General features: G+C 31.1%; 1 protein-coding gene across 2 annotated transcripts in view; it reads left to right on the forward strand.

The window, feature by feature from the left end:
• The first annotated feature begins 5565 nt into the window (after positions 1–5565).
• Positions 5566–21795, forward strand: part of Etl1 (SWI/SNF-related, matrix-associated actin-dependent regulator of chromatin, subfamily a, containing DEAD/H box 1) — a 46049-nt gene continuing 29819 nt past the window's right edge. The window contains exon 1 of one of the 2 annotated variants that reach the window (XM_067265440.1): positions 5566–5778. The gene's annotated coding sequence lies outside the window, so the exon portion shown is untranslated. Of the gene's footprint in view, positions 5779–6206; positions 6332–21795 lie in introns of those variants that run through there. The other variant, XM_067265445.1, reaches the window with a different exon arrangement.

Here is a 21795-nt window from a genome sequence, read left to right on the forward strand (position 1 = left end):
TCCTTTGAAGAATACTGGTGATTTGTTCTTCGAAAGGCTTCGTTACTTTTCTTAATGGTTCAAACCATCAACATTTAAAGACGAATAATCAGCATATCTCCAAGAATCAATAAATGATTACTCTGATACTGAAGAACAAGTTCAAATAAAGAATATCGTCAAATTTCTTAGAAAGGTCTGTTATATTCTCATAATATATTGCCATTAACTGTTCATTTTGCTATTGTATTATACAATCATCCAACTTAATACATTCTAAGATTGTATCTATCAATATTTATTAATGCACCTAATCTCGTCAATGTCGATTAAAAGTGACTGGTCTCTTTTCTCATAAAAACAGCTTCTACCGTAGTGATAAGAAGCATTCTTTTTTATGAAATTTTTCTATAAGAATCTTTACATTTTTTTCATTTTTTACACGAAATTTATACAACAAAACGTTTATTTTTGAAGAAAATACACCGTCGATGTGCAACGAAACCTTTCATTAATTATTTTTCATTCTTTTGTTCACAAATTTCATAAAATTTTGTCAACAAAGACTTAAAAGTCAACAAGTCAAAAGTCAAAATTAAGTCAACAAAGACTTAAAAAATGAATCTTTTAATTTTTCACAATTAAATTTAATTGTACATTCAAGTCTTCATTTAAATATTCTTTCAATATAAGTTACACCAAACGGAATTTTGATATTATCAGTATTGTTTCCAGTATCATTTGTGTTTCATCCGTAACCTCAAAAATGTTTTTTCCGTTTTTTCTTAATTTCATATCTAAAATAACCCAAAACGTCAATTCTAGTCTTATTAAATTCCTACTATTACTTCACACTCTCCTATATATATTTATATATCTTGTTCAAATTTTCAATCGTTAATAAAATACTTTTTATTCATCCACTCAAGTTCAAATACATTTTTTTAAACTTGTAGTGGATGACACTTGTTGTTAATACAGTTTTTTCAAATATTAATTCATTAATTAAATTTAATTAATTAATTTTAGTTTTATATGGGAGAAAAAATTTCTCTTATATAAGATATTTAGCATATGTATATACATATTTATATTAATTGTAATTATTTAATAAAAAGTAACTGGAATAAAATTTTTCTTTGTTGACCTAAGTAGGAATTGACTTTAAAAAATTTTTTTTATATTACTTGTTTATACTTACAAATCACTTTCATAAGAGAATTCGCAATTTTTAAACGATTGAAACCAATCACGTAATGGGAATATTTATTGTTAGTGAACTGTCAATATGGTTTCCGATGTCACATGCACAGAGTTGGCTAAATTACAGTCAGCTATAGAACACTTTCAATTGCATTGGCTCAATTTTAAGCAAAATTTAATCTATACGAGAACAATTGAACAAATCTAGACTTAACTTTTCTTTTGTAATCAACCACATGCAAGTCAGCCATGTTATTTTCTCGTGAAGTCCACGTGCAAAACTCTTTATTTCAATAAAAAATAATAAAGGCAAATACTGTTTTTGGTCAGTTGAAGTTAAAGCATGTATTTGTTACAGGCATTGATGGCCGTGCCCATAACTTTAGTTTTAATTACTATATTTTAATCCTTTTGCTAATAATGTATTTACTTTAATTAATCAGTTAGAATTTTTTTTTGTATTCTAAACTCTGTTAATTTTATATTCTTTTTTTTGCTGTGCCTGGTTGTATAAAAAAAAACTGTTAGCTTAAACAAGACGCCCTTTAGACCCACATCAAGAAGAGAAGATGCGTATGTAAACGTGACACCGAAATTGTTTATATATCAATTGTTTATCTATCAAGTAAAGGTGTAAAGGAATTTCGCCTATTTTTCCAATTTTAGTGACCCTTTTCCAAAATTTTTGTAACATCGACTTAAAATAATTTAGAGAAACAAATTAGGACGAAAAATTTATCAATTACCGGTAATCGTTATAAATCTTACAACATGCGAAGGAAAAGATGAGAGAATGCTCGTCGTTTTCCCCTTTTTCGACGGTGTTATATGACAGATGGTATGTCACATGGACACATACATCATTCTTCATTGACAAGAAAAGAGGAAGACCGCTACGTGACCAATCATGCATTTTACAAATTACCTCACCTTCCTCCGGAATTAATGCACGATTGGTCAAAAAACAAAGAAAAACAGAAAGAAGTGATGAAATTAACGCAGAGTAAGATAGAATTGAGGGAATGAGAAAGAATTGAAAGAGTGAGACTGAATTGAGAGAGTGAGAGAGGATTGAGACTGACTGGACTGGCTGGACAGGAGATTGACCAGAAAAGAGACAACCGACCTACTGAAGGACCTAGTGAAGGACCAAGTAAAGGAACAAAAAGACGAAAAGAAAGAGAAGAAGACAACTCTTTTCCTGGTATATTGTGAGTCGCGTAGTTCGGATATCCCCCGTTTTATAGATAGGAATAGGCCAATTTCCTAAATCAGATTTTATAACGTTGTTCAGTACGTTGTTTTTTTTTTTTAATAATAAACTTCTTTTCCATTTGTATTTGATTTTGCATTCATCTTCCTGAGAGGATCATTCCTGGACTTCGGAGTGACTCTTACTCTCGCGCCTTAACTATTTGTTTTTGTCTAAATCGGAGGTGTGTCCGACAAAACACACCTGGTGGCAGGACCCTATCCTAAACTTGCGTAATCAAACCTTTGACGGCCCCTGACCCCCACATTTGCAAGTTTGACTTCCGCAAGCAAGATGCGACTGGAACTGCTGCCTTGGGTTTCCACATTTGGACGCGAATATTTGGCAGAGTCGAATGTCGAACTTTTCTTTATTCATTACCGATGAATATCGTTAACTTGTCTGATCAACATGCTGGGCTGTCTATTAAAAACGCTATAGGCTTAGCTGCAGTAGCGTAGCGAGGGGGTGCAAGGGGGTGTATCATACACCGGGCGCCACTCTCAGAGGGGCGCCCAAATGGTCTCCAAGACAAACTATATGTGTTTCTGGAGGGGGAAGAGGGGCGCCAATAAAGTGTCGGGCGCCAGTTATGCCCCGGGAGCCAGTTATGTTCGCTACACCACTGCTTAGCTGAGCATGCAGCTTGACTCCTATAGCGCTTGGAAGTAGGCTGTAGGCTGATTTCAGGGGGCTATATCTCGCGAAGTGTGTGTAAAGGTATGGTTCCTTTGACTTTTCTTTAATATTATTGCACCACTTTAGGAAATGCCTACATAGGTGTTAAAACTAATGCAAGTACTAATTTGATTACTTTCAATCAAGACAGTAAATAATAAGGATGCTCTTAAAAAGAGCATCCTTATCATTTACTGTCTTGATTTTGATCAAGTTATATAAAATTATGACTGCATAATCATTCGAAATTATTATTAGATTGAAATCTCACTGGTTTTATGTAATTGTAATGTCGTGTAAACTAACTGTTCATACAAGTTTGTTTAAAACCTGCACTATTCAAAAAGATCCAAATTGGCAGTTTCATAAATAAGATAAAGTTTGTGTCCAGACCTATTTATATAGACCTTGGTGGGTGGCAATACATAACAACCGGGAAAGTAAAATTAAGAATGTTTAGAAATGCATTTGACTTATTGCTACAGAATATTTTGTCTTGTTTAGAAACGTTTAATTATTTAAACGTTAAGGATTAAAGAAAGAAATGTCATGTTATTTATTTTCAAAATTAAAAAATTAACTAAGTACGGTCATTTTGACTCGCATCATCTCAGTTAAGGGTTAAAACTCTTCCTTTCGTTTGCACACTTTTACACAAAGAGTTATGTAAGTTCGCCGAAATTGGGGGACAGTGTTTTTTATTCCCAACCGTCGGGATGGATTAAGGTCTATCCGTATGTGGGTAGCGGTTTCGAGGAGGCAATAAAGACAAGTGTTTCACAAGGAAACTGTTTATTTAGAAGACAATGCTTACACAATTAAGTCGATGTTCGGAAGTCCGAAGTTTGGTTTACGAGTCTTCACGAGTTCTTTTCCTTTTTCTTTTTCAAAGCTGGCGGAGCCCCTGGGCGACGTCGAGTCAATGTTCGATAAGAGGAGAAGCACCAAATAGCGGCGAGCTGAAGCACAAAAAAAAAAAAAAAAAAAAAAAAAAAAATGGAAGAGGGCGACGATCACAACAGATGTATTCTAGAGGTGAAGCTCTTTTTTTCCTTGGCATCGGAGATTTTATAATTTTATCGAGATTGAATCATTGCTAATTGGCTAAACCGTTTTCTCCTCGCTTCCCAATTGGTCTTCCAGCTGTCTCCAGGTGTAAATGGAGCTCTGTTTAGGGCGCGGAAAAGGTAGGCTAGCAATGATCTACCCGACACCATCTTTTAGACTCTGATCGCGTTTAATCGGTGACGATGACACCCACGCTCAATCTAAAATTTTTTCTAGTTTCGTTTTGCTTTCTAAACTGCGTCTTAAATTTTTAATATTTTCCTTTTTAAATTTTCTTTATTTAAAATTTTGTTTTTCCGCTACTCTATGAGCGTCGACGTCAAAATCCGGTGTCGCCGACTCGACACTTATACAACTTGTTTTCTTTACTGTTGACCTTAACAAATTTTACACTTTACTCTTTAAACGTAATTTCCGGGCCTCGCATTAGAATATTCTAGCTCGTTGTCTTTACGCAAAACAAATGGAACGCCTCGTTGATTAAAAGGAAAATGGTGGACATGTATTCAATTTTCTTTAAACATGGCGTCTCTACAGACACTATGTAGTATATTCTAGCTCGTTAGACAGAATATTAAGACAAATTAGTGTTTATTACGACCTACTATTTAAAAAAAAATAGTTATATATGCTGTCATTACACAATTTTTGAAAATTGCTGTGCATTTACGCAGTGTAAATGGAATCATATCGTTCAGCACCATTATAAGTCGGATGGCCGAGCGGTCAAGGTGGCAGCCTACCGTTCTGGGGAACCGGGATGGAAACCGAACGGGTCGAAAAATTCCCCAGGAATGTTTTGGAGAGTGGTCAGTCCGGATATGTCGGGCTCGTCCTTCACCACTCGGTCGCCCCATTGTCAGGCCTAGCCGAATCCATAACAAGCTTGCTAAAAGAGACCATGTTAGTGCCCATAGAGTGGAAAGAGTTAAAAAAACCATTATAACATATCATTATTATTGTCAGCTATATAAACTACATTCTAATGATGAAATTACTATAATAGTTGTCATTTAGTATTCAATTTAATGATTTTACGTTAATTTTCAAGAGGCATTGACGAACAAAGTTCGCTCGACCGTGATTCAGTACCGCGTCTTCTCAATGGAAAACAATTCAATTTCTTGCTGCTATTTGGAAACCGATGATAATTTTCTCTTATTTAAAATTTTATAATTTTGAATATATATACTTCTATACCGTGTATATCGTTTCTTAAATTTTTTAATCTCTTGAAGTTCAGCAGAAAATAGTCTATATAGTCTATAAAACTTTTAATATTTTAAATTTAAGAAATAAAATAATAGCGGCATTGTAGAAAAATATTGTAATACAGAATAAAAAAAAAAAAAACATCGACGACAAATATCAGCAAATGTACAGTAGCGCCCTCTCACGGTCTCTTCCGTCAATCTCGATTGTCAGTGACATGTTTAGCGGAAGTTTTTCATTCACGAGTAAATTTCTCGTTCAATTAATTAAATTACGAATAATCAATTAACTTATAACAACAATAACAGTTTCAGTTGACATTTAATATTTAAATATATTGGTGACATGTCCATCTTATGATCTGATTCGATCGGCTTTTCATTCCGGTAAGTCCAAACAAAGAATTTCGGTTCATTAGCAAATTTCTTAATTCTCCTTTAAGTATTTCATTTAAGAAGTTTTACAACGTTACGTATCAATAGTCGTATAAATAATGCTTTTAACTTGCATAAATATTTTTATATGATAAAAAAAAATAGTTGATATTGATCGTGACGTCACTAGTAAACTTTTCCTTCAGACACGTGTACTTTTTTATACAAAATCAATCTTGTATTTATGTATCTACGTATATATTTAAAACGATTTAATGTGGCGTATAACTATAAGCCTAATTAGATTTTTCTTCAAACGTTTTTTCTTAAGATATTCACTAATTATAAAACGTGAATAGGAATTATGTAAATTATCTAATAAAAAATATTTTTTTTATTTGCTTTTATTGATAATTTTAAGGCGATTTCTAAAAAAATTAAAGAATTAAATTTTAATTAAAAATTTAATATCGGTTGCTGAAATATATTTAGAAATCTAAATTATTCTTCCCTTGTTATGCCCCATTAAACGTCTGATACATAATTGCTTTCTATTGTATAAGAAGTAGGTTTGTATAAGAGATTTTGTCTTTGTAGAAATTACTTTTATAAGCTCTAACTTGTACATTTATATTAAAAAAAAAACAATAAATTATTTCTGGTTAAAATTTTTAACTTTATGATGTTTTTTGTTTGACTGGTTAAGTAATTTGCAACTAGTCTTGAAGTTATTTTACTTCCATTATTATTTTCTTTACAAAGGAACTATTTAATAGTTTACAATAACTAAATTATTGTCTTTTGTGTACACATGTATATAAATTCATTAAAATTTATTATAATTAAAAAAAGTTATTCATTTTTTGATAGTTATAAAGGGGTAATATTCATTATCCTTGATAAAAGCTTAAAATTCAAGAATCAGATCTTATATAATTTTTAGTAAATGTCTGTTTTTACTTAATCAGTAAAAATAATTATTAATATATATATATATATATATATAATAATATATATAATTTGAAATATTTTGTTTAAATTATTCAGATAAAACAAAAACCTTAAATTCTAGCACAGGCATTCAAAGGTCATCATTAGAAATTGCAGAAATTCTTTCTTAAAGTTAAAATACTCAAAAATATATATTATGATTGAAAATACTTCACTCTTAAATTTCATGGTTTTTAATCTTATAAAGTAATAATTTTATGACACTATTTTAGAAAAGAATTAAGATACTGACCATTCTTAGATCCAAAGTATTTAAAATATGAATAAAAATATTATGGCTTTAGTTGCATGTTTTTTAGCTTAAATCACAAGTCTTGAAAGGATGAAGTGAATTTAAGATTGTTTATTTATTTGATTGAATTGCTTGATTTGTAAAAATGTAAAGGTGAATTGTTAGAATGGGTAAATCATTAATAAACAAATTTATGCTGAGTGATCAAAGGCTCAAAAAGACCATAAAAATACAAATAACCACAGACATTAAAGTTAAATTTTTTACACTAAAGGACTAAAAAACACGACCGGTTAAGGGAATTATATAAGATGTATAAACTACAAAAGATATGAGGTGGTATCAGAAAGTTCCTGGACTCTTGCTGGCTTGACTACTATTCAACCTAACTGTGTATATGGTGAAAGTCATTAGTTTCAAGTCTGCCCAGTCAGTATACTGAGTATCATCAGAGGGTCACACACATAATCATTACATTTGGTTTTGTGAAGTAGCATGAGGACTGCTCTGCAATTGTGATGATAGCTGAAAAATTCAAGCAAACAAATTTGTGTCAAGCTTGGGAAATCTGCCAAGAACTTCAAAATGCTTCAACAGGCTTTGGTGATCATTCATTTGGCCAAACAGGTTTTTGAGTGGCATGCACATTTCAAACTAGGCTCATTGTTCACTGAGAATTTGTTCCTCCTGGACTGATAGTCAATTCTGATTTTACTGTGATGTTTTAAAGTGCTTGAGAGAAGGTATGAGACAAAAAGGTGAACTGTGGCACAACAGCAATTGGCTATTACATCATGACAACATGGTCACTCATATCTTGCTGAAGACAATGCAGTTTGGCAGAAAACAAGATAGTGGTTGTTCTACAACTTCTGTACTCACCTGATTTAGCTCCCTGTGTCTTTGTCTTGTTTCCCAAAGTTAAATTGAGGCTAAAGGGTGCTGTTTTCAGACTGTTGATGAAATTCAAATGGAATAGGCTCCTTGTCATAAATTTTGCACTACTTATGGAGACCTCTTATGGTAAAACAGTGAACTTTGTAGTTACAAACTACATGAATAAGCTAACATGGTGAATTTGATAAACTTTTCCTCTGGAATAAAGAAACAAAATATTTGTATGTGGTAGGATGTAATAATTCTTACAGTGATACCATAGGGGTAGTTTTTTATTTTTTTCAAATGAAAAAGACCCAGTTAGAAGAAAGGCTTGGATTAATGCTGTACAGAGACTTTATTTTTATTTATTCATCTTCATTAATTATAAAAGCATTCCTATGTTTTGATGGACATTTTATTTCCACTAAATTATAATGCCATAATGTCTGGCACTGTCTCTGATAATGCCATCTGGAGAACAGCATAGTCATTACATTTCTGGACAAATCACCCTTCATTGAGCAGATAATATTTGAAGAGTTTTCTTTCAGTATACAGTGCGTGATCAGTTAACGAACATGATCCATTCCAAGGCTTTGTTCACTATCCGAATTGTTCGTTAACTGATTATTGATTTACCATAAGTTTTTATGGGAATTTGATTAATTTGTTCTAGAGACCCAAAAAATAAAAAATATGTACTTTCTTACTACGTTTATTTATATGTAATAATAAAAATACATATATACACAGTCTTGCATTTTTATAAGTCACGTTTTTTCCATTTGTGGGGGTTAAAGAATCTGTCTAATGTTGTTTGCTTTTCTCTCTTCTTCAGGATTTTTCAGAAGTAATTAATAGCATTGTAATTGTAGAGATCCCTAAGCCTATTAACCTCAACCTGGTTTGGATGCCATTCTAAGACCATTGTTCTGACATCCTCCCTCTTCAAAAGATCTTCAATAGCAGATATCAGCATTAATCCTCTTTTTCAGAAGAAAGCATATCTTGCCGAGTTTCTTGGTGTTGTTCATTCAAGAGTTCTTGGCGTTCTTCTGTCCTCAATCAGTTTCAGGTTTCATTATGAGCTTTTCAATATTCTTTAGTTCTCAGATGTGATTTTTGTTACTCATTAAGCTGCTTGAGTCTTCTTGATACTGTAGCTTTCTTAGATAAGATTGAACTGCAGCCTACTGTAGACCTATTCAAGCCATACTGCTCAGCAACATCAGACATCTTCTGCCCACTCTCTGCCTTTGTTATTATACTCTCACCTTTTGAAAATAAAAACTGACGCAAAACTTAACGAGTGCCTGCCTGACAGTCTCGCGAATACTATAAAAGAATTGTTTCTGCCAGAAAAATAAAAGGCTGGAATTACAAGGTTTGAAAGAATACTATCCAATCAGTATATACCGGGTTGAGCGTCGATGTCGACATCTCCCGCATTCCGAAAAGTTTTGAATTGTTTCCTGAAGACAAGGGAAGGCCAATTGGTATTCATTATTTTACGTCACTTTTTTTTGTGTTTTTTCTGTGAGGTGTTCATTGTCTGAACATAAAAATCTTTTGTGAAAGTGTTTGTTAACCGAACTGTTCGTTAACTTATCATCCACTGTACTATATTTGAATCAGCTGGGGATATGTGGGGATATTGTTTTCCTATATCGTTTTGTTGTTCCAAAAACATGGCTAAACCTTGTTGCTTGTTTGTATTTTTTTTTTAAAGTTGCAGGTGTTTTTGAAGTTTGTAGTAAACTTGTTCTTGATCACATTTTTTCCTTTTCACTAATAAAAAAGTAAGACATGCTGCATGCTTGCAACTACCAAGAAGTCCTGCCCTGCATGAACAAAAGGCATTAATAATTTGCTATTGGTTTTTAAGCTGAAAAAATAATATACAGTACTACCATTAAGTTAATTTGTTTATTGTTTAATTTGGTTCTCTTATGTCTTCTTATGTTGAAGACAGCAAATCTTGCACATATGTTTTTCTTTTGCAATAAACATTAGATTTAAAAAATTTTTGCATTAATACTTTTATTTTTAAAATAAAACACATTTTTTATAAAATTAAATTTTAATGACATTTAAAAAAATGATCAAAAGAGATGTAATATAGATGATTAACTTTCCTCTGGGCAACTTACTTACTTATGGAATTTGTAAGCTAGATTTGTATAGATTACATAAGTACATGCATTTTGGAATACATTTACCAAAAGCTGTTTATTTTTGAATATTTTGAGTAACATTATGAAAATGGCCTATTTTTTTTAAGTTTTTGATACTTTTTGGTTAATGGGACACCTAGTATTGCCATTTTTACAGAATCGCTGACCCAGACGGCAGGTCAGGTTTGTTTGAACAGTTCCTGATGCATGAGCAATGTCATTTTACAATGCGAAGAATAACGTGCATGCTGGTTCTAAATTAGTTACAGTTAGGGACTAGGAACTTTCGTAGGAGTAACATACAAGGAATAAAAAAAAAAGAAAAGAAAAAGGTGGTGAGGCAGGTTGTGTGTTGCATGTCAGCATAAACAGAGTAACATGGCAGAATGGAGGATGAGTTTCAGTGAGTGTGAGGTCTTTCGTTGTTCAAATTGTGTAAATTTATAACAATATTTGTAAGAACTTTGTTTCATTGAAATTTCACAATTTCTACGAAATCCCCGTACAATTCACCCAGACAGTGAGTCAATTCCCAGAATGTCCGGGTGAAAACCAGACGGGTGGTAACACTAGGGATACCGGCAAATATGTACAGTAACGGGTAAGATTCAAGCTCTGAATGAGGGGGGTCTTATACCACCCCCAGAATTGTTGACCCTTTGCCAGATATTTATCTCCAAAGGTCAGTTTTTAACATGTATCGGTTTTCTACATGTGAAGCATGTAGATGTGCACTTTGATACTTGCTATTGCTTGCACCTTAGCATCTGAGTATGGGCGAGCCCCCACACCCCCTAGAACTATATAACATCAAATACTCCATAAATAGTCTGTTGACTGTTTGTGGAATACTTGGGCCACTCGAAGCTGACACAGTTGCTTGGGCTAAATTGTTAAATGCAATAATCTTCTGGTGTTCCATTAACTAAAAAGAACCAATTTTTTTTCCCTGCTCAAATGTATTTTCTACAAAAAATCATCCTCAAAAATGACAGGAAATAAAATTATTTCTTAAAACCATTCTTTGCAACTATGTAAGTACATGTGTTTGTAACTACACTTTTTTTGCAGTCTTTTTTTGTGTGATTTGTTTTGTGCGATTTTTTTTTTTTTGTGTGGTATATGAATTTCAATCAAATTGGTATACCGCACAAAAAAATTGCACAAAACAAATCACACAAAAAAAGACTGCACAAAAACAGGTTTGAGTGTGCATTTTTCAAATTTTCATTGCAAGTGGGTTCTTTATCGTAACGCCATCTGATTTAGGCAGGAAGCCTATTACAGGCGGTATTGGTATGTTTTTGGAGGTGTTGTGGTATTGTGAAAGTCCACAATGACTCACAATGTCTTTGAGTCATGGAAGAGGTGCTGGAATTGCTACTATTACTTCCCAAAGAACTACTTCAAAGGGGATAGTGGCCAGATTTGAATAAGATAATCCTGTAACTTTTTATATGCCTAGTCTGGGAACTTTCCAATGTCACTTCATTTAAACTACAAAAAGGTTGTTAAAGATGGCAAGTTAAAGTTTAAGAATACATTTATAATTCCTTTAGTAGTAGACAATATTTCATTAATAGTGAATATACCTTGCCATTGTTGAATTTTACACTGCAGAATAGCTATTAATGAAAATAATCTTGATATCACCCAGTCATATTAAATTGAATTTGTTATCATTATTTTTTTATTGCTTGTTTTATATAATTACATATAATTTAGAAATTTATTGTTATGAGAATAAAGAGAGATGTTTTATCTCAGCATACCAGTGTAAATGTTTTCATTAGAAATGTTTTCATTGTGCTGCAATTTGAAAAAATTGTAAACCTATCAATTCCCATTGTTGCCTGTCTGTTTTTCCTTAATCCTGAGAACGGAATTAGATAGATGAAAGCTGAAATCAGGTTTAGAAAGCTTGGAGGGATTAACTATACATGAACTTCCAGTGAAAACTGGAAGTCATGTTATTTCAATTCAAAAATTTTCCCCTGAAAGGAGTAAGATAGGTGACCAGCATGACTATTGCTAACAGGAAAATATGATGTTCAGGAGCAAGGTACTACTGATATGAGGTAGAGAGCATATATTTTAAATTAAATTAATTAAAAATATTAAAAATTGCTCATTCTACATCAGAACAGTGTCAGCTAACATTTGAGTAAGAGTAATGCCTGTTATGGAACTATATTAGGATAAACGCATTTAAATTTGTAGTATTTAAAATTTAAAACAAAAATATACAGAAAAAAGATAGAAATACAAATAAAACTATAATAAAAGTAGATCATATTAATTTGTATTTAACTAATACAAAGTACTAAAAATTATAATGAGGTCATACGAACATAAGTTTAATAAGTGGTAAACATTTTGGGTAAAATGTTTAAATGGATTTTGGTTTTTGGTTGAATCTATCAAGCAGTTTGTTGATACAAAATGGTGATGTGCATGTATTTAAAACTGTAGCCCATCTTGGATCCAAAGATGAGTCTTGTGCATTTATAACATTAAAAGATTGAGATAGTAGGTGATTGTAAAATGGTTCCATTAATCTGATGGAAATAATATCCAACCATTTCTTAATAATAATTGGATTTTTCAATCAACTTGCACATCTTTGCATTGCATTTACATGGTGCCCATTTGGAAATACAGGTGGTCTCCTACTTTCGTACCTAATTGGTTCCTGAAATGTGTATGTAAGTTGAAATGTACAAAAGTTTACTAAGTCTGCTTAGAGTCAATCTGTTTTTTAATTCATTGCTTAGAGTTCTATAAGTAGATCTCACATAATAAAAATTATTGTTTTGTTTGACTAGACTAATAATATAAACATCCATCTTGTCATTGTTCTTTAAGTTCTCTTTATCTGATCTAAGTATCTGCATAATTGTGGGAAAATGTGTGAAATGCTTAAATAAATATTGTTGAGTCTTTGATTTAACTTTATAATACCATTCAAATGCTAATAAGGATGGAACAATTATCAAGTTAGCCAATTAACATAGGATGATTAACTAACTAATTATTGTTAAATATTTTTTATATATCTTATAAAATTTCAATTTTTTTTTTAAATTTTAGTTTTAACTTTTTATAACAATAATTTTGTTCAGTACCTACCAATTAAATATGTATTTATCTGTTTTATTATTTATTTATAATTTAAAGTTGTATGAAAGTATTGAAAAATAAATTGTTTTAATTGTCCTTGATCAAGTTGGGTGACTATTATAGATTTTAGTAATCAGTGATTCTGTTTGTATAGAAAGGAAAGAAAGGCTTTGATTGTTCTATTGTTATTTTCCTTATTATCATGATTAGTAAGAAACACAACAATCTTCATTGTTTCTTTCAGTATAGTAGCAGATATACATAATTATTGCACCATTATTACAAAAAAGGAATTACCATCAAACGGCATGAGATTGATTTCAAGTGGTCAGTTTGATAATAGCAGAAATACAGTATTTGTTTTCTTCTTCAAATTTCACACTTTGAATAATCCATTGATATCCATGAAGTGGCAACAGCCTGTGTGTAAGGTCTGAACTGCAAGTGTATGTGTCAAACTAGCATCAATTTGCAATATTTTGTAGATTGAATATTTTTTATCTGCTCCTGAAAAAAAGTGTTCTGTTTTTTGTGGTTTTCATGAGTTTTTCACTCACGAAAACCACAAAAAACAGAACACTTTTTTGGTGGAGCAAGAATCAGTTTCTTCTCTGTGTAGGGTTCATTTTTCATTAAGGCATTGTTTACTATCTTAGCTATTAATACCTAAATCTATACTGTAGAATTATTATGCTGATATCAGCTGGTGGCAGTCATGTTTATAATACAGGGCAACATTGATTGGATTTTGGGTTGAGATTGATAATATTTCTTATGGGTTTTTAAGCCTGAGGTAAATTCAACAGCTTCTTATAAGGACACTGGAAATTATATACAAATGACTCACTAAAATCTTTGATTATCCAGTAAAAATATTTAATCGAGATAACAAACGTTTTCGACCTTAAAATTCGGTCTTCATCAGGTTTACAAATACTGAGATTCTAAGAACAGTTTTATGATACAATTTAAACATTTAGAACGTTTTGAATCTTTTGTATAAAACCATTTTGGGCAACAAATTACTGGAAAATCAAAGGTTTTAGTGAGTCATTTTTAAGTCTGAATTTTGAATTAAGTTTCAAATACCTATGTTACTTTTCCTGCTGTTAGGTATACATAAGGAAAAATATTGGAATGATGTCAAATTTGACCCTCTGAGTTTTTTATTTTTATTTTTATATTTATTTTTGCAAATTTACATGTTTTGAGACCAGAATCCAAAAAAAGTAATATAAAAAAACAAAAATGAAAAAAAATTCTATGGATGTGTGTATTGGCATATATTTTGCTTAATATCTCAGGATGAGGTAAAGATTAAGTAATGAAATTTGGCATGGTGGCTTATATATGAGGGGCATTGATGTTATTAAATTTTGGTGGTTAAAGATCTAGGGGGTGGGGAGATAAAGGGGGTCATGTGTATCTCCAGTAGGATCAGACTTAATGACAGTTTTACTCGTTATTAATATTTATAATTTTTTTTAATATAAAACTCATTTCTATTTTCAAAATTAAGCTTTTTGCCATTTTATAGTAATTAAAAATATAAAAAGTTTTTTATAACAAAATCTCCTAACAAATGGCACCATACACAATTTTATTAAGTCACATTGTAATTAAAATTATAAAAGTTATTTTCTAAATAAGATCTCATAATATCCAGGAAAGTTATGCAACTCATTTCTGGACTTTTTTTCATTTGATATTTTTGTTAGTGCAGGTCATTGATTCAGTTTGCTGGCAGTGTAATTTTTGTTTTAGATCTTGTGCTGAAATTTGTGAATGTAGTCTGAACTTATAAGAAAAAAGCAGGAAACAGGTATTTTTCAGATGAGAGATGTGAAATGGTATATGAAAAACTTATTGACCATAGTTGGTCATTAAATAAAGCTGCTAAAGAGTAATATTCCTTATGGGACACTATACAACCAATATAAAGATTTACGTTTTAAAAATATGGGGACAACCTATTTTTGCTGCTGGTAAAGAAAAGGTAATTATAGGCCTAAATGTAGCTACCATTGGTAATGATTGGGACATGCCAATCACCATGCATAATTTTGACATGATTACAAAGACCTTTCTGGATCAGTGTGGAAGTCAAACTAATAAGTTGAAAAATAACATATCAGGTGTCAATTTGGTGCAGTCACTTATGAAATGATGCAATAATAATTTAACCAAAACCAATTACCAATATCAAAGAGTTGCAAGCTGCTATCTGTATAGATACAATTAGCAATTTTATTTCAAAGAGGAAAGTTATTGATATTGATCCTTTTTTGCCTGATCAAAAACAATAGGACTAGAATGATAACTGTATGTATTCACTCAGAAAAAAACATAAAACTCAGTAAAAAGGAAGATTTATTAATGGAATGAATGTTTTCAACTATATTTAAGGTTCATCTTCAGATTCTAGAATGGAACATAATAAATTGAATCAAAACCATGTTTGAAAACTATAAATATTCAATAAATAAATATTTTCATAGCAAGTTACATGCACAAGAGCACAGGATACAAATATATTTAATAAAATATAGAAAATAGGATTAAAACTAACAAGAAAATAACAAATATAAAATACAATAAATAAATATAATGAGAAAAAACATAAATATAGCAAAAGGTGATAAAGAATACTACAGCTGACCTTTGATAATCCGACAGGTATGGGACCAAAGGGGTGTCGGATTACCAAAAGTGTCCGGATTACCGAAAGTGATTACATATTTGGCATTGTTTTGCTAGCAGTAGCCTACAATATTCCTACATTTTATGAGTATAATGTTGTCTAGGTTAATATGGAAATGAAACACCCATTTTGGTTAACTAAAGCATGTTTATTAAAGAAATATGGAAGCCAATAAATGTACTACATACAGTATGTATAGGCATAAATAATACAGTATGTACAGAACTGCTCACGGAAAACACAAGAAATGTGTGACGTCATGTAAGAATTGGGTGGGAGATTCATGTTGCGACATCCTTCTGTGCAAGCAGACACATAATGGGACGGGGACTACGGTGACCTTGACGGGAGGTGTGTCGGACTACTGAGCACGTTGGATTACAAAAGCGTCGGATTATCAAGAGTCAGCTATATAAAACTTCGAAATAATGTCTACCAAGCATGTGGCACCACTGCAGAATCCTTAAAGTTAATTGCAGTTCCTTTCTTGATAGCTTTATAAATTTCCAGACTTTCCAAATATTTAAGACATCAGAGTTGAGTGTGATGTAGTAAGTAATAAAGCTATCAAGAAAAGAACTGCAGTTAACTTTAAGGATTCTGCAGTGGTGTTGCATGCTTGGAGGACATTATTTCGAAGTTTTATACTATTCTTTATCACCTTTTGCTATATTTATGTTTTTACTCATTATATTTATTTATTGTATTTTATATTTGTTATTTTCTTGTTAGTTTTAATCTTATTTTCTATATTTTATTAAATATATTTGTATCCTGTGCTCTTGTACATGTGACTTGCTATGTAAATATTTATTTATTGAATATTTATAGTTTTCAAACATAGTTTTGATTCAATTTATTATGTTCCATTCTAGAACTTGAAAATGGTTATTAAATATGGTTGAAAGTATTTGTTCCATTTAATAAATGCTCTTTTTTTTTTAATTCTGTTTTGTGGTATTTTGGAGTTAATATTTGTAGTTACATCTAGTTTTTAGAATTTTTCATTGATAACTATATGATTGTGTTTACTAGTTTAATGCCAATTGCAGACAGCTATCAAAGTCACTCCAAACCTGGTGTAAGATTGATAATACCTTATTTCCTTAATTCTTTCTTACCCTTTATTTATTTCAAATCTTTTACTTTCTTATTTTGTAGTGGGAAAACAAACTTTACATAGATATTTGCATTTTTCATCAGATGTTTACCCTCTGGTGTTTAAAAACAAAACTATTTTATCTGGGTCATTTGCATCATTCTTGTGTATTATCAGCAGTAAGGATGAAATAGCAGTAGAATAAGCAAAGCTTTCTTTTGTGATTTCAAAGTCATCCGGAAGTCCAATATGTTTCATCCCTATATGAAAAAACATGATTATTCAGAAAACGGTCAGTTATATTTACGAGCTTCTCCGAATTTTGAAAGAATGGATTAGACTGTTAAGAATTGGCAAAAGTTTCCCGATTGTCCAGCTTTACATGAACAAGTTATGCTGTCAATTTTAAATGATTTTTCCCTAAAGTTTAAAATGCCAGTAATTTTGTGTGGGACGCAGGGTTGGATTTTAGCATTTTGAGACCATAAGCTAAACTCTGTAAGGCCCCTTACCAATCCTTCACAATTTTAGAAGTAAATCATAAAAAGAAAAGAATTAAATCAAACCATGTCTCTGATTTAATACGGATATTGGAAGAAAAAGATATGAGGTTTCACTAGTCTTACATTTTACTGAATTTAATTAAATTTTTATATCCATTCCATTCAAAATCTTTTTTTTTAATTGGTTTTATCAATTTTTTTAAAAAAAGACTTTATGTTAATTCTTTTCAAAAAGAAACTAACGAAATACTACACAAAATAAAAAGCAAAGTATATTTTGTTGATTTGTAAAAAACATTTTATTACAAAATTAGACTTTAATTTTTTTTTTTGTAGAAATGTTTGAGGCCCTAAGCAACAGCTTACATAGCTTACTTGTAAATTCGGCTATTCCTCAAATGAATGCCTAGACTGATTCATCTTGAAAAATCAATTTTTAAAACTCAAAATGGCAGTAAATTTAGCATGAACAATTATTTTTACTTAGAATCACATGAAACCCATTCAAAAATTTAATGTATGACAGCATCATCTGTGAATCATAACTACAGTGACCATATTTTTTTGGGGAAAATAAAGGACATATTGAAGAAAATAAAAAAAAATACCTTATAAAATTCATAAGTTTATAATATTTATTACGAAAATAGTAGCATACAACAATGCATACATTAAAATTTTAAACAATCTCAATTATTACACATACACACACATTGTAAAAATTTAAATAACATTAATTTTGATACTTTTCAGTAGAATTAATTTTTTTTAATAGTGCCAGTTCACGCTTTGAAAAGTCATAAAATTCCATACAGTTCATTTGAAAGTTGTATTTGATGGAAATACATGCTTCTAATGTGCTTACTTTTAACTGGGTTTTTTTCATTTATCCACATATTATTTACCAATAAAAATATTCGTTTAACAGGGCATTTGATCCAGGGACACAAAGAAAATTCTACAATTTTACAGATGTTTTTGAAAGCAATTTCTTTTGCTGTAAAATGTTCAAAAATCTCAACCCATCTTTGATGGCAGGGCTTGTTATTCTATCGCCATGCGTCGATCTTTGCGTTTGTGACATATTTTTTTTTACACACGAAACTTCATTAAATAATTAACTGTCGAGTATATTTACATATGTTTCATTGAAAAAGTTTTTCAGAATTGTGGGACATTTTTCCAGATTTAAAAAGTATGATTTTAATGGATTAAATAGTTGTAAAATTCTATCTAAAGCTGGTAAAAGAGTTAGCCAGTGTGTTTTGCTGTAACCAAGAAGCTTTTTATATTGAACCTCTGCGTCATCACAGAATTCTTTCAAATCTTCTACTCGTATTGTGTAAATATAGAAATGTGAATAAATTTTTACTAATGTCACTCCAATATCTATCGGAAGACAATCTACAGCAGTGCTTATGCAGTTCATATGTAAGCAGTGTTCAATATGTGGGAAGCACAATTAACTCCTATCAATTTATGTTTACTTGATTGTTGCATTTTAAATAAAACGATATTCTTTCCTTTTCTCTGGGAACCACCAAAATTGCTGTTGGTATTGTCAGCACACAAACGAGAAATTTATTACTAATTTCAAATTTTGACAGTGATTCCTTGATGGAATTTGTTAATATATCTGAACTTTCTCCAGAAAGGTTATTTATATTCAAAACTTTTACTCTGACACCACAATTGGCTAAAAAATATCTGACCAGAATTGTGCACAATTTAGTATTACCATGATTCGAACAATCTGAATAAATAGTTATATAATTTGTTTTGCTTAAGTCAGTTTTAATTGATTTAAAAGAATATGGTGCGAAAACATTACAAATGATTGCTTCCATTTTCGTTCTTGGCACAAGAATATTTTTCCTCAAAACATTTCTTAATTAATTTAGAAGAGCAGTCATTTGATCGAAATGAATAGTTATGTTGTATTGAGTGATAACACCAAGATGCCTCTTTTAGTGCTAAAACCTTTAGGTTGTCATCGGAATTTTTATTAATGAAAAATGAGTTTAACGATTTGTTTGTTGAAGCCCTTATGACCGCTTCTTGCGTGTTTTGCTGTATGAATGTGTTTTGTAATTGCTGATCTGCCACTATTCGCAATATTAAAGCTGGCTAAACACTTGTTGCATTTGACGTCACTATCTGTTATTCCTTTTTTAATAAATGAAAATTCTTCTTGTGATGTTTGATTGAAAATGCATTTTCTTTTGGGTGCCATGATAAATGGTCTACAAAATATAAATTAAGTAATACCTAATTACGAAAAATTAGAAATAATGGACTAAAAACTTACATGCAGTCCCTGTGTAACTAATTAACGTTGCGTAAAAGTGTAGTAACTGATGCGAGGTCCACGTGTGTACTATCCAGAGAAAAGGAGTGTACTATAAAGAATAGTAAGTAAGTAAGTAATGTTTATTGTAATAGGATTGAACCTGTTACATGGGGTGTTTCAATTATTAACCAATCACAATCATATTACAACATATTAGTTCCATATAATATATCTTAGTTATTTAGTTTAACATTGACATATATTCATTATTGAAAGGTTTAACTTTTAAATAAGATGCTGTATAACTTAATTACAAAAATTTTAACAAATTGGATATCTTATAATTAGTTACAATTCTGCTGTATGAGAAGAAATTTGTATTTGCTATTTACGTTGATAATCATATACAACACACGGAAGTAATATCCATTTTGGGACTAATGCTTCTTAACAAGAACAAAACATAAATTGGGAAAGATCCCTACGTCCATAACAATATCATATTAACTTTGTTTAAGGTTAACTGTCATATTTTTTTAATACTTTTAAAATGATGTAATTATAGTACCTCCTTTAAATTGTCCTAGTTCCTATAAGATTTTTAATTCCCTCATGCGATAATATGCCGATACTATTGTTCCGAGCTCTGCTAGAACTCACTGTCACATGAACCTTCCTCTCATCTCCATAACTTGGTATAGGTGAAGCCTAGGTAACTACAATATTTACTTTTTCGGAATTCCCTCTTAGTATTAGTTGTATCGAAAAAGATATAGCTCGTCTATCTTTATTCCTTGGCCAGTAGCAATAGGTCACCAGACAGATGCACAATCCACTAATACACCGCGCCTTGCCAATGTATTTTTTCGTAGTAAAAATCCTTAGTTTCTACGCATTCCAGATAACCATGTCACTATTAAACCAATGATGAAGTAGAATTTCATATTAGCTTAGGCAACACTATGAAACTTTCCTTACAGACTTGGAAATTCCAGAACCCATTAGACGTTTATTATTATTATTAAGAATTATTATTAATTATTAATTATTATTATTAATTATTGTACTATAAAGAGAAGGGAAACTCAATAGTAAAAATGTCACATGCTCGAGCCTCCAAAGATTGCCGACCAGTGGCGACGAATGGTCACCAACGCTCCAAGTGTATTATCCACCAACTAGACAGTTAAAAAACTATCACAAAAATCCCCATAAGAGTGTCCACCCCTTGGTACTTTCAAAGAGCCGTTCAATTGGCGACACACTGCACTACCGTGCTCTACGTAGCAATGCACGACACTGGTCGTGATGGTGTACACGAAACTAACTTGTTCAATATATTATTTTAAAAAATTTTTAAACTTTGCGTCAACTTTACAAAATAAAGAACAAAATGCCTATTTTAGAAAATAAATAAAGTTAGAGGACAGAGAGGTGAAATAAAGGACTGTCCTCTTAAATAAAGGATGTATGGTCACCGTAATCATAACAAAAACATTCATGGTTATAATTGAAAAGTTGTTTCATCATTACAAAACACTTCTGTATAGGCTGAAACTAATTTAGCTTGAACATCATCTTATATACTTTTTACAGCAACACTTTAATTTCTGTAAAAGAATGTTTTCAACCCCTTTTCACAGGTCTGCATCAGGTTTAACAAAAAGATTTGAACTGTCTTCTTAAACACTGCAATCTTCTTGTTAAATAAACTTGATGCAGACCTATGAAAAGGGTTGTTTAAACAAATTAAAGTGTTGCTGAAAAAATATTTAAGGTGTTGTTCAAGCATTTTATCATTAAGTAAACATACTAAATATTAAAAATAAAATTATCTAATATCTTTTCAATTAAAATATAATTTTGTTTATATTTTAAACTGTTTTGCCAAAACATAAATATTTTTGTCAACTGCCTGTCTTGATTTAAAATTGCTGGTCAAACCAACCCAATACCAGCTGACCTAACAATACCAGCAACCCTAATGTCACCCTATCTCTTAAAATGAGGCAGTTAGTAC

This window comes from Centruroides vittatus, unplaced genomic scaffold, assembly GCF_030686945.1.
Source record: "Centruroides vittatus isolate TY-2023 unplaced genomic scaffold, ASM3068694v2 contig_1050, whole genome shotgun sequence".
NCBI lineage: Eukaryota > Metazoa > Arthropoda > Arachnida > Scorpiones > Buthidae > Centruroides > Centruroides vittatus.